We start from the raw sequence: 14,821 nt of genomic DNA, 5'->3' as shown, positions 1-14,821 counted from the left end.
ACCATAGAGAGGGGCTCATTTTTCTTTTTTTGGGATCATTATGGTTGTTTAAATGTGTGTCTTCAGATGTATAGAACAGTCCTTCGGACTCTGTGGGAGAGGGAGAGGGTGGGATGATTTGGGAGAATGACACTGAAACATGTATAATATCATATATGAAACGAATCGCCAGTCCAGGTTCGATGCATGATACTGGATGCTTGGGGCTGGTGCACTGGGACGACCCAGAGGGATGGTATGGGGAGGGTGGAGGGAGGGGGGTTCAGGATGGGGAACATGTATATACCTGTGGCAGATTCATGTTGATGTATGGCAAAACCAATATTGTAAAGTAATTAACCTCCAATTAAAATAAATTTATATTAAAAAAATAAATGTGTGTCTTATAAGGGATCTAAGTAAGTTTAGTCAATTCAACTTTTAAAAAACATCAAACCAGTTAAGGTGTCGAAGTGTTGCTTAAATCACTTGCATTATAACTCAATATTTACTTCTAGCCCTCTACAAGCACTCCCTGTCTGCCTGTCCCCTTCATGTTTGGGGGATCACCTATCTCCATTCTTTCCTTTGCTTCCTCTTTTGTCCCTTCTTTTCAAGGACAATATTGATCCCTCATCCGCAGGCTCTTCTCTCTGCATCTCATGACCATGTTAAACAAGGGCTGGAGTAGCTGCCCTATCCCATGGGCAGAGGCAGACTGGAGGAGAGAAGGCACACCTCATACTTACCCCTGCTCTCCTTCCCCAAACTTCTAAGGGTAACTTTGGTTGCCTGGAATTCCCAGACCCCTGCCACACTTAGTCCTTTGCTATGATCCTGTTTTACTCTATCTCAGGGCCCCTGTCCTGCCTTGTTCATCCCACAAAATATTTAGGAGAGACCTGTTCAGGTTGTCCTCTGACATCTGCCTTTATTTTAGCCCACTGCACACAAAGCCTGTGAACTCTGCTGCAAGGCTCCATCTTGCCTCCTGAGTCAAGGTGCAAAAGGAGACATTTTTCAGCCTTTATTTCACTTAAATTCCTGAGTATTGGACACTCAGTCAAACCACTCCTTCCTGGAAACTCTCCCCACTGGCTCTTAGCACAACTCTTCCTCATCTCCTGGCCACACCTCTCCCATTGCCTCCCTTCTCTTGCCCTCTCCCCGCTCCTCTGCTGTCCCCTCCATAAGTCCCCTCCTCCCAGCCTCTCACCTGCAACCTTGCCCTGAGTGCTCTCACTCAAGATCTCCACATTTGGTACGCTTCTTGCTCTAAGACTGAAGAAGTCAGTGCCCAGTCTTAATTTAAAAAGATCAACCTTTCATATGGCTGGGAGGAAGAGAAGCAAGTTGTCTTCGCTACTGCAGCAAGGATGGCCAGTGTCTCACTTAGTTATATAAATAAAAGGCAAGCAGCAATGTTTATCCTGGGCAATGTGCATAACAGTATTCCTTTGGAGGGTTTATCTGTGTTTGTGAAGTCTAAGAAACTCCTGCTCACTTCGATATGTGGAAGTCGAAGGAGGGGTCTGTCCATTTGCACAAGTAGCACAGAGTTTTCTAGTGGGTGGAAGGCTGAGGACTTTCTCATATTTCCTGCAATAGTAAAAACTGAGAGTGCGCTGGGGTGGCCTAGGTCAAGGACCAGGGTTAAGAAGGTGTGTTCTCCTGGAAGTGTATTGCCATTGGCGTGTGTCTCAGTCAGTGCCAGCTGCTGTAACAAATACCATAGTCTGAGTAGCTTAAGCAACAGACTTTTATATCTCACCATTCTGGAGGCTGGCAGTAAAAGACCGGGATATCTACAGACCCAGTGTCTGCTGTACTGCTTCCTAGTTGGCAGATGGCCTTCTGTATCCTCAGATGGCAGAGAGCAGAAAGAGTGCCGTGTCTTTTTTTTTTTTTTTTTAAGAGAATTAGTCTCATCATGAGGGCATTACCCTCGTGGCCTAGCCTAACCTTAATTACTTCCCAACAGCCTCCCCTCCAAATATCATTGATCAAGGGCTAGGATTTCTACATGTAAATCTGGGGAAAACACAAATAATCACTCTACCAGAGTAGAAGATTAAGTAACCACAATGGCACCCCACTCCAGTACTCTTGCCTGGAAAATCCCATGGACGGAGGTGCCTAGAAGGCTGAATCCATGGGATCGCTGAGGGTTGGACATGATTGAGTGACTTCACTTTCACTTTCATGCATTGGAGAAGGAAATGGCAACCCACTGCAGTATTCTTGCCTGGAGAATCCCAGGGACGGGGGAGCCTGGTGGGCTGCCGTCTATGGGGTTGCAGAGTTGGACACGACTGAAGCGACTTAGCAGCAGCAGCAGCAGACTGGCCTCTGTCCTGAAGATAATGTAGATGATGATCTGGGTCCCAGAACTTATACCAGCCCAGAATTTCTGCGCAGGGAGGAAGTGGGGTCAGACTGTACCCCCAGGGAGATGACTACAGGAGCAGATGGAAAATGCCACAACCTCAAGGACTCCAATTCATATATCATGAGCTACTCTTGACTGAGAATCTGCTGGATGCTCCAGTCATCCTCCCTGGAGGACTCTATAGCACTGGGGCAGGGAGTCAGTCCAGTACCTGGGATGGCATCTAGAGGAGAGGACTTGGGAGCAGGTGACTTGGTCACAACACTTCAGTACTAAACCTGAACACCCAAGGCTTTTTCATTCTAGGCCACGTGTCCTCATCATAAACAGAGTGTCTCCACTGGAGAAAGACCTTCTTCAATGTAGACAATGGCCTAATCATCAGAGAGAGCTCTTCTCTGTAGAAAGGCAGGGGAGGATATGTTTAAGAGCTATACGTTTCTAAGGGAAACTAGGGCCAATTTTTTTTTTCCCATGTATTTTTGACTAATCACAATGTGAGAAAGTGATCATCATCTAAGGGAATAGCAGCAAATGAAAAGCCTCAAACTTACTTGTAGACCCTACCTTTTGATCAATGAGTCATTAGCTCTTTGCTGATGTTTTAGGAGTAGTTGTTGTTTAGTCGCTTCAGTTGTGTCTGACTCTTGTGACCCCTGGACTATAGCCCGCCAGGCTCGTTTGTCCTTGGGATTTTCCAGGCAAGATACTGGAGTGGGTTGCCATTTCCTTCTCTAGGGGAGCTTCCTGATCCAGGGATCAAACCAACCCACATCTCCTGTGTGGGCAGCCACCTGGGAAGCCCTGGTCCAGGAGTAAGCCTAAGCGATACATCTCCATGTTGGTCTTACTTTCAGGGTTTCCAAGCTTCAGCTAAGGGCATCCATCTCGGTTACAGTTTATCTCAATGAGCCATGTGTAGTTAACAAGTGACTTCCCCCCTTGTTCCCCCATACTTAAACCTAGGCATTGTCAATTAAGAGCAAAGCAATTCTTGGACATATTAAGGGAGAGAACAGGGGCCCTTTTAAAGAGATAAACTTCATTTCCTGCTACCTGGGCAAGGTATGAGTTCTAGTATTAATCCTCTGAATCTATAATTGCAACACACACTGTAAAAATCAAGTTACATTTGGGTCTGTGATACCACATCCGGAGTGTGCCTGGATGCCTGATAGCTAGATCTGAGACTCAAAACACCCCCAGTGGAATTCATCTTTACTCTCCCCCCCAGTTTCCCCTCAATTTCCTTTTTTTGAGGATGATGCCACTTAGGTACTCGAGTCCCATTGTGGAAATACCATCGACTCCTCCTCTGTCCTTGCCTTCACTTTATTTTGGCTATCAATCTTTTTCTCTCTTAAAATTCGGGAGCCCCACCTCCTATCATTCTATCTATCATCTCTCTCTATAGAGTTGTACTTTTACTCACTGGATCTCTTCTCTGCAGACATGTCTCCATACCATCCCTTCTCTATCCTGCTGCCATCTTACTCTCTTGTGTAGGAGCCTTGGATGGTTCCTCATTGTCTTCTGGATTGCATGCTCAGTCACTCTGTTGTGTCCAACTGTGTGTGACCCCATGGACTGCAGCACACCAGGCTCTTCTGTTCACGGAATTTTCCAGGCAAGAAGACTGGAGTGGGTTGCCATTTCCTACTCCAGTCCTCTGGATGAAGTCTAGATATTTGAGCCTGATGAACAATACTCGCACCATCCTGGCCCTTTCCAAATTCTCTTACTCTCATTTATCTCCACTCTCCTCCCCCTAAAAATACTGAGAAATTTGAAATTTCCTCAAACCAGATATGGGTCTCAAACCTCTGAGCCACTGTTTACATGGTTCCCCAGGCCTGGAATGGTCTTGTCTTGTCTCCTCCAATGACGAATTTCTCTTCCTTCCTGGAAAATCAGCTCGCTCCCTTCTTTTGCTCTTGAGATACATGAGGTTGCCTCTCAGATCTTCTCCACAGTTCCCAGAGCACTTAACTCACCACACAGCAACAGTTTTAATGTCTCTCACTGTCAGTCTCCTACGGGAAGGACCACATTTTGTTCATCTCTGTCTCTAGCACCAAATAAGCATTCTATAGCTGTCGCTCAATTCCTATTTGCTGAAGGAATGAATAAATAACTGAATGAATACAGAAAGGGGAAGCCTGGGGGAAGTCCATGTGTTCTCAGTCCGGTCCTTACCTGTTACTAACAAACCTTGGAAGGCCCATTCACTTGAAGGATGAGAGGAGATCGGACTCTGCACGTTTCTGCTTAGAAGAGCAGAGGAAAGGACTCAGTTGGAAATAGTCAATGAGAACCAGCACTTTGCTATTCAAGTGTAATATCCAGACTACATTAATGTGATTTATCTAGGAGAGCCAGAAGAAATTAGATGAGGAGGTAATTTGTTAGTGACTGAGTACTAATTCCCACTCATTAGCTAAAAATTGCAAAATTCATTAAAGCAACTTGGTTGAAAACACAGTCACTAGAAGAGCAGAAGCTATTGATAGATTAAATAAAGATGTAAGAAACCTTGAGTGTTTATTATATCCATGTTCCCTATGGCTCAGCTACATTGAAAGTCTTAAATTTAATACATTAAAGAAAAATTCACTAATGATAATCTTACATGAGAATTAACAAGATGACCACAAATTTATATTTACACCTTAACAGTGACAGCAAAATATTTCACTGTACATCTGTTCTGTTTCATTTTCAATTTTTAGAGAATATGTAACACAGCTCCTATGTTACTTCTTTTCAATTTAGTCTCATCAGTTCAGTTCAGTTGCTCAGTCATGTCCGACTCTTTGTGACCCCATGAATTACAGCACACCAGGCCTCCCTGTCCATCACCAACTCCCAGAGTTCACTCAGACTCAGTCCATCGAGTCGGTGATGCCATCCAGCCATCTCATCCTCTGTTGCCCGCTTCTCCTCCTGCCCCCAATCCCTCCCAGCATCAGAGTCCTTTCCAATGAGTCAACTCTTCACATGAGGTGGCCAAAGTACTGGAGTTTCAGCTTTAGCATCATTCCTTCCAAAGAAATCCCAGGGCTGATCTCCTTCAGAATGGACTGGTTGGATCTCCTTGCAGACCAAGGGACTCTCAAGAGTCTTCTCCAACACAGTTCAAAAGCATCAATTCTTCGACACTCAGCCTTCTTCACAGTCCAACTCTCACATCCATACATGACCACTGGAAAAACCATAGCCTTGACTAGATGAACCTTTGTTGGCAAAGTAATGTCTCTGCTTTTGAATATGCTATCTAGGTTGGTCATAACTTTTCTTCCAAGGAGTAAGCGTCTTTTAATTTCATGGCTAGTTTCAGCCAAATATGTAGTATATGAATCATAAAAAGATACTGCTGCTGCTGCTGCTAAGTAGCTTCAGTCGTGTCTGACTCTGTGCGACCCCATGGACTGCAGCCTACCAGGCTTCTCTGTCCATGGGATTCTCCAGGAAAGAACACTGGAGTGGGTTGCCATTTCCTTCTCCATAAAAAGATACTACTAAGGTTTTAATATCTTGTAAAACTATTAATTATCATTCAATGTCACTTCCCTTTTGCCTGATCCTTTTTATTCCTCCTTGCATTCTCTCAGCTCTTTTAAATTGCATTAATACACGTTTTATCATTTACCTTTTGTTCTATGAGTTACCCTTTATGGATTTTTATCAAAATTGAAGTTCCACACCAAGTTAAGGGAAATCTTCAAGGTTAAAAACACATTTTTCTTACATGAGTTCAGAGAATCTTGAAATTCAAGGTCCCATTTTGAGATAATCTGAATATTTCTAAAACTTTACACTACAAAAAGTCTAAGAGAACTGAATTATAAATCAGGATAGGGTGTCTAATCTTAAATTCATCTGCAATTCATTCTGGATTCTGTGCAGGTCTCTTTGGACTTTATGAAGAGATTTTTACCAAGATATCAGTCATGTCTTTACATTCATATACCACAGGGACACCTAAAGTTCAAAAACTGACCCACATGATGGAACTGGAATAAATGTTTTTCCAGTTTGCAGTTGTAATGGAAAGTGAAAAGCAGCTCTTCTGTTGAAGTCAGTTTTTAAATATATTAGGAACTCTTGTCTCAAAAATTCAGCTATTAGTAAGTAACATAAGTCCCCAAAGGGGGTCTCTCCGTAGATTTCATCACAATGCTACTGGAGGAAAGGAACTCGCCCTTCAGTGGCACCAACTATACCTTAAGGAAATGAAAGGGGACTTTACTAACAAGAGAGGTGACATGCACCAGAAGCATCCATCCAGTCATTTGTTCTACAAACGTGAAATTGATACTTCCTATATGGGATAGGCCATTTATTGGAAACAAAAATCTACCAAGACATGGTTCTTGACCTAACAGCACACAGTTTCATCAAGGAGCATGAGGGGAATTGAATGAGCATAAGGGTAGGGTCAAATCATTAGAATAGAGTGAAAAAAAAGTAAAAATTGCTGTATTTGGCATATTAAAATTTCCAAAAGACAACCAGCCCTTTCTGTGCCATGTTCTAGTCTAAATGGTTTGTATGCTTTGACTCAATTAGTCCTCATAGTTCTCCCTGAAGGTAGTCAGTTACCACTCTAATTTATAGATGAGGAAACTAAACCTCAGCGAGGTTAAGGAATTTGAGCAAGGTCACAAAATTAATGAATGGGGGAGTCAGTATTTGAATCACAGCAGTCTGCCTTAACATTGTGCTACTAATGGCTTACAACAGTGCTTGTCAGTGTGCATAAGTGACAAATGATTCATATTGAGGATACATAAGGAATTCCTGGGCTTCCCGGGTGGCACTCATGGTAAAGAGTCTGCAACCATAAGACCAGAAATTTATCAGTTTAACCTAGGCCAGCAAAAGAGCATTCTACTAGATGCTCAGTCTGGCAGTGTTAATTGAAATCAAGACTGCATATATTTTCCAACAAGGTCATCCTATTTCTATGTACACATCTCTGAGAAACCTTCAAGTAGATACACAAAATTATATATTTAAGGTTGTTCACCACAGCTTTGTTGGGGAAGGGAAAAGGCTAAATTAACTTAAATGGACATTGAAGGGAAAACATAAAAAGAAGCTATATGCCTATAAAGATTTATAGAACTCAAAAATAAACGAACTAGGTCCACTTATATATCTGAAAGATGAATCAAAACAGAAAGTATAAGATGCACTAAAACAATACACAGAGTAACTCTATGTAAGACGCCTAGATATCCATATGTAAATAAAGGCATATGCAAGTGAAAGTGTGTCAGTGAGTTAAAAGAAATGTTAAATGCACAAAATGCTCGAATATCTATGAAAATCCCGAGTGATAAGCTCTCCTTAAGTATAATACATTAATGATAGTAATCATAGTGACAGCTAATACGTATCAGTATTCCCAGGTATTATTTCTAAGAATTTTTAAAGTATTAGCCTTCGAAAGTGAGTTATATAATACTGTTACTATAATTTTACAAATGAGAAACCTGAGTCATAGAGAGGTAAGCATGTTTCTCCCGATCACAGGAATTTTAGATGTTGAATATGAGATTTAAATCCAGCAATCTGACTCTATAGTCAATGCTCTTGCTATATTTTTAATAATTATATTGTCTCTCCAGACCAGTGATACATGAGAAGTTTGAGAAAATGCTCAAAAATGAAAATAAGATTTATCAGCATCTGCACAACGTTTTGGAGTGGGGAAGACACATCTGAGACTCAAGAATAAATTGTACATCCATAGGCATTTGAAAGACCATCAAGACAAAGATGGTGAACAGCTATTTTGCTTCCATTGACTCTTCCCTAGTATAAGCTGAATTCAACTGTGAAATGAGGGATTTGAGTAAAACAGAAAGGGAAGATAAAGATAGATTATAGTTTTGAGTTTCCACCATGTGCCAGTGACTGTAAGTGCATTTGTATATATTACCACACTGCATCTTCTGAGGCAGGTATTACCAGTCTCATTTCATAGGTACGAATACCCACAGGAAGGATAGGTATCTTCCTACTACCACACCCTGAGCTGTAACAGGAACTCATCTAACTCCAAGGCCAATGGTCTTCCATATGGCATCATCTCTTTAAAAAGCTAAGTGGTCCTCCCACCTCATGATCTATTTATTTGGTGTTTCTCAGGCTAGCAATGTACCAATTACTCCCATCCATTCACCTTATAGAATTAGTTTCATTACCAGAGACAGCAGAACTCATGACTGTGTTCTGAACCATGATACTTTCATTTTCCAACACAGACATTGAGTATCTTGGTCATCAGACAATTTGGGGTGCCTATTTGAGGTTGGAAGAGTTTCCAGCAACATATGGAATTTCTCATCCTTTTGACAAGATTTTAAATTTGCTTTTAAATGACTGGATTTCCATTTATTCTTGTTTCTGCTTTTCCACAGGTCTAAAAATGAGCGGGTTTTTAAACAGTAACACATAATCCAAGACTTCACCTTCCATTTCTGTGTTCCTTCCTTTCAACCAAAAGCTGTCTATTGAATCTGAACAAATGTGGACTTTATTTCTGTAATCTGTCTCAGCATCCAAGCAAGTATCATTTATGATACCAGAGGGGAAAGGTGAGGAAAGGAGATGGTTGTGGCTACTTCTCCATGCTCATCAAAGCCCACTAGCATTTCTGCCAGCTTTGAAAAGGCAGCAAAACCAAAAAGCAAAGGGGCTGTGAAGTCAGGAAAACTTGAGTGTGGATCCCAAATCCTCCGTTTATAATCAATGTGACTTTGGCCAGATTATTCTCCAAGCTGTATTTTTACGACTTTAAAATGGACCTTGTAATACTTGCCTTTGTGGGTGACTTACAGGATTCTAGAAAAGATATGCTTACAGTCAACTGGGATATATGTCCTCAGGGAATGGTCCTCATTGTCACAGTGTTAGCATCCAGTTTTTAAGTTGTCATTTCCTTCTCCAGGTGATCTTCCCCACTCAGGGATCAAACCTGTATCTCTTACATTGGCAGGCAGATTCTTTACAACTGAACCACCTGGGAAGCCCCTAAAGGTACCTTAGGGTCATACTAGTGACACCTGGACATTTTACAAGACAGTAAACTCAAGCCAGAGGGCAAAGCATCTTGTCTGAGGAAGCACAACCAGCTCGCAACTCAGCTGGGACTGGGGTATAATCTCTGGACTGGGTCTATGCTGAGTTCTTTTTGACATTTCTTAGACTCTTGTAGTGTTTCTAGGTTTTCAACAGCCTGTTTTCCTCTGGGTTTCTAACTCTTTTTTCACACAAGCATTTTTATTCCACCAGTCGTGGATTTTTTTTTTTCCCCCTGGTAGCATCCACATAAGACCCATTTGGAATCTGAAATACATTTGGAAAACCTCAGAGTTTACTCTTTCTGGCTCTGTTTCTGTCATATACGAACACACACATGGTGTTTGGAGGTTTTAAAAAAAAAGTTCTTAAGGGTTATGTTTAGCTTCTTCACCACCTTGACATCTTCATACTTTGTGTAGTTAAATTTATCATAAGCATGGTAATATTGAAGGAAATTCCTTCTGAGCATACAGCAGCTGAAAAATCGTTGCAAGGAGTCACATCAGTAATAAGACTATTGCTGAGTCTGAGTTTATTAGAAAGCAAAATAAACAGCAAGCTGCATGCTGACTTCATCTTCATTAAACATTCATACTGGAAGTGCTTACCTTGTATACAGCCAAGATGTTATCCTTTGCAGAAGGGGGAAAAAAAAAAAGAAAAACCCAATCACTAAGCCAATATACTTGTAAGTGTTCCAAGGTTTTGGGAAAATAGTGTTATATAAGATCTTCAAATAAATTAGCCCAAGCAGTTTGGGCTACAAATAATTTCCACCATCTTGGGGCAGGGCACGGTGAAGAAGGCATTTGGAGGGGAGAGTGAATTGACTGGCATGCTAGCATGCAGAGAAATGTAAATCAAAATAGAAGGGGCCTTTATGCCACTGCCATCATAGTCTGTGAGTTACTCAGCTTAATATGTTAAGAGGATTAGCGCTAAAGCTGTATGAACTTTGAAATAGCCCAATGAAGCTTATGTGCTTGCCAACTTAAATTGGTCCCTAGCAAGACCTCTCTGGTCATCAGGAATTTGGCAGCCTGAGCATTCTGCTGCATCCTTCAAAGCAAGATGCAGCCCCCTGGGTGTTGGAGCAGTAGTCTCTCTTTGTGTTTAAGGTGGAGGAGAAGGCAAGGGGAGCTGGAAGGCAAGGGGACTTGGGTTACCAAGGAGGTCATGATGGAAGCCAGTCTAAAATATTTCTTGTGCATGCTTCCCCAAATTAAATTTGTTTTAACCAAATCACTTAAAAACAAAAACACCCTTCAGAGGTCGCATCCTACGTATGGCTTAAAGTGTCAAAAGAAAAGCCTTTTCTCTACTCATTAAAACTAGAGGCAGCTTCAGTGGGCAATGAATGGATCTCTCCTATAGAAATAACCACACCCATGCTATGTGGTTCACATGGAAAACAAGTCTGGAAAAGGATAGGGAAGTGTGTTGAAGTGTTAGACACTCAGTCGTGTCCAACTGTTTGCGACCCCATGAACTGCAGCTCACCAGGCTCCTCTATCCATGGAATTCTCCAGGTGAGAATACTGAAATGGGCTGCCATTTCCTTCTCCAGGGGATCTTCATGACCCAGGGATTGAACCCAGGTCTCCCACATTACAGGTGGATTCTTTACTATTTGACCTATCTGGAAAGCCTACAGTAAAATGGCTTTTCTCCTAAGAGGCCCCTTGAAACAACCATTTTTACACTGCTGCTGCTGCTGCTAAGTCGCTTCAGTCGTTTCCAACTCTGCAACCCCAGAGATGGCAGCCCACCAGGCTCCCCCATCCCTGAGATTCTCCAGGCAAGAACACTGGAGTGGGTTGCCATTTCCTTCTCCAATGCATGAAAGTGAAAAGTGAAAGTGACGCTGCTCAGTCATGTCCGACTCTTAGCAACCCTAAGGACTGCAGCCCACCAGGCACCTCCGTCCATGGGATTTTCCAGGCAAGAGTACTGGAGTGGGTTGCTATTGCCTTCTCCATTCCAACCTAGTAAAGATGGAGTATATCATTGACTACAGAGGCAGGCTGAAAAATCTTCCCATTACAAACTGATCTTCACACAGTCTGAACATGCTGAATGTCCAGGAAATAGGGGCATATGCATCTGTCTGGGCATTTCAGTGTACCCCAAGTGTGTCTGAGAATTCAAAGGCATAGCTAAAGGATCAACCTAAAACGTATACTCCCAGCAAACACAGACTTAAAAAAAGATTCTTTAAGGCATGCAGCCTCCAGATACAGATTTCGTGGGGCCTTTTGCCTGGGATGCCAATGTTTTTTGGAAGGAATTTACATGAAATGCATCATTCAGGAAGCAGCTGGGAAGCCTGTTCCTATGACTCTCCTGGGCGTCCTTTGAAGCTCTTGCTTCTGCTTCAAGGATATCAAATGACGGCAACACTTCTTTGTCTCCAAGAAGGGGAAAAAACCTGGGCGGGCGGCTTAAACACATGAGCCAGTGCTATGTCATCATCACAAAAGACAGAAGCTGAGAACAGTCGGTCCAGCCAAAGACATTTTAGAGAATCGATAAAAGTTGCCAATAAAAAAGAAGGTTCCTGGATTCAGATGTTGTTTTCTACCAAAGTGAGGGTGATCTAGATCATTTTAAGACAGAAAACAAGAGGCAGGGGGAGAAAGGCAGGTGCTACTTGATAGCTTTGCAGTGTTATCTGGAAACGAGACTGTGTTTAGGTTTCATTCTGGCCCTCTGCCACAGCCAACGGGTTTGTGTAATAACTCTGTCATGTTCTCTTTCTCCCATCCTGTGTCCACTGCTATGAAGTGATTTCAAGAGGAAACCAAGAACTGGTCTGACAAAATAGAAAATCAGTTGTAGAAGCAATGAATTTTTTAGCGGAAAATATATTGTATTTTTAACAAACCGTGACTTCTCCACTGAAGGAGATGTAATGCAAGATCAATTGCATGGGATGAAATGCTTTTGTTCACCACAGATGTATTTTCATTTATAATTACGTCATGCAAAGAGCATTGCTGGGGCCCCATTCCAGACAGGCTGGAACACCCAGCAAGCAATATGTGTGATTGCTGTTCATGCAGTTGTTAACTCTCCTTTGGGGACTTTCTTGTAAGACTTTTAAATGTAAACCAAAATTAACAAAGAGATCAAATGTACTCAGTATTGTTCAGGGGTTGTTGGAAGTCTGAGCAAACACCTCAAAATATAATTCTAAAAAAAAAAAAAAGTTATCTGGAAAATAAACACACTGCCAATTTTTGTAGCTTTTAAAATTCAACTGTCCAGATTTCCCTAGATTTGAATGAGGAGTCTACTTCTCAAGAAAGTAGGCTGACTGATCAGGCGATTCTGAGTTTCTGGCATTAGGGTGAGATATTAAATCTGTCTCTTGATTTCAGCCTCCACTCTGTTCTGGGGCTCATGACCTGACTCAAAGTGCTTAAAAGGCCCGAGACAGCCATTCTTCCCTTTAACCCAAGATTGTAGCTTTGGCCCAGATCCAACAAGCTTCTCTGAATTCAGCAGGAAAGTGAGGATTCCACAAGACCTTTAACTCTGAGGGACTGACCACATAAAGAAACAGTGGCCAGGCCATATATCAAAATAGAACTCTGACCCAGGACTGGCAGCAGCCTGCCCAGGAAACTAACCCTTTATAATCACCAGCCCTGGAAATCAAGGCTACTATAAATCAGCCTTGCAGGAAGTCAGACTGCTACCTCTAGTAACAACTAAGGAGGCCAAACAATAACTTTGTAATAATCAGCCCCAAATGTCCAAGCCTTAAAGCTGACAGCTTCCCCAATTTTTGACCCTGCTTCCTACTTAGGAGCAAAGAGAAAACCAAATATGCACCCCTAACCGATCACATAGGACACCCCACTTCTAGTTAACCTGTCAACAAGATTCTCTTTGTGATTCTCAGATTTTATAGACTAGCCATATTGTTGTGATCTATGCACTTGGAAAGCAGAGGAAAAAATCATACGTTTAGGATTTGAATAGTTCATCAGCATCCAACCAGAAACAGGAAAACACACTCCATATTTCAAACAGAGCAATGTTGAGAAACGACCCTGGTTACAGAGGAGCTGGAATTTCTAAGGCTGATGGGAGGGGTGTTGGAAGAGGGAAAAAGAGAATTGTTGCTCATCTAGGATCAGGAAACCACTACTGCTCCCGGACAGACTCTTGTGAGCCCACACAGACTGCTACTTTGATGGAACCACATGAGTCCTAAGTGTTAAAACTGGAGCTGCACTCCTTTTAGACAGCTGGCAAAGACGGCTTGGTAAACAGTTGCAGTCTTCCAATCCCAGCACGAAGCAAAAGCAAGTGTGGAGCTGAAAGAATAGATACTACCAAGGCATAGGTAAGAAATGTCTTGGCCTAAACTGTATCATTAGCCCAAACCAACAGTAAGATTGGACAACAAGTCCACAACGTTAGACTGCCATGACTGTGAATGCCCCTATGAGGAATGAGTGGCAGAGCTAGGCCCCTACCTCCCTGTCCCTGATGTTCTAGGCTTGGGGATGGGCTGAGTATGGGGTGAGGAATGGCAGGCCATGGAGAGACAGTGACATTTGCACAAATTCTGAGGCAATTACAGGGGGGATTTATGAGTGGGGAGAGCGATATTCCTCCTGTGCATAGGAAGTTCTGATACTCCACTCTGTTTTTGACTCACTCTAGCTCTTGAAAGACAGTTTCTACAGCTCTCTACAATAGCTATTCACAACACAGCCACTGGGAGATGCATTCCTCCAGAGAGGACCAGGGCCACAATTTGTATAAATATATTCTGGGACCACCAGTGGAAGTTGATGAGGATGCATAATAAAGAGATCTCTTCTCCCTTTTCCAGCCCATTTATTTATTTCACTCAACTACTACTTATTGAGGGCTGACTGTGGGTGCTGCCATCATTTCAAACACAGGGGATACAGCAGAGAAAAAAATCCTGCCTCAGTTTACATTCATCAGGGAGAAGACAGATAATCAGGTGATTAAAAGGTGGTGAGTATCTTCATGAAAAAAAAAAAAATCAGAGCAGGAAAGGGGGCAAGGTAGTACAAAGGCAGACTTCGCCTTTTTAATTAGGCGGATGGGATGGGCTTCGTCAAAGAGGTAACATTTGAGCAAAGTTGTTAAGACAGTGAGGAATCACATCAACACCAGGGGCAGATCTACTTTCAGCAGACGAAACTGCAAATTCAAAAGCCTTGAGGCAAAACAAGAAAACACGATTGTGTTTAGCAAAGCATTCAAGTGGCTAGAAAAGTGGCAGTGAGGTCAGACAGAACGAAAGTCACATCACAGAGGGCCCTGAAAAGTCAGTGTTAGTTGCTCAGTCATGTCTGACTCTCTGTGACCTCA

At 42.4% G+C, this 14,821-nt stretch overlaps 1 long non-coding RNA gene across 5 annotated transcripts in view; it reads right to left on the bottom strand.

Moving 5' to 3' along the window:
• LOC147345995 (uncharacterized) overlaps positions 1 to 14,821 on the bottom strand; it is a 272,600-nt gene that overhangs the window by 135,741 nt on the left and 122,038 nt on the right. The gene's annotated exons all lie outside the window — the stretch shown is intronic.

This window comes from Bos grunniens, chromosome 24 (assembly GCF_055505025.1).
Source record: "Bos grunniens cultivar Pamir isolate PY7600 chromosome 24, Bosgru_T2T1.0, whole genome shotgun sequence".
NCBI lineage: Eukaryota > Metazoa > Chordata > Mammalia > Artiodactyla > Bovidae > Bos > Bos grunniens.
Note: the sequence above shows the minus strand (reverse complement) of the source record. Positions and strands in the feature narration are given on the sequence as shown.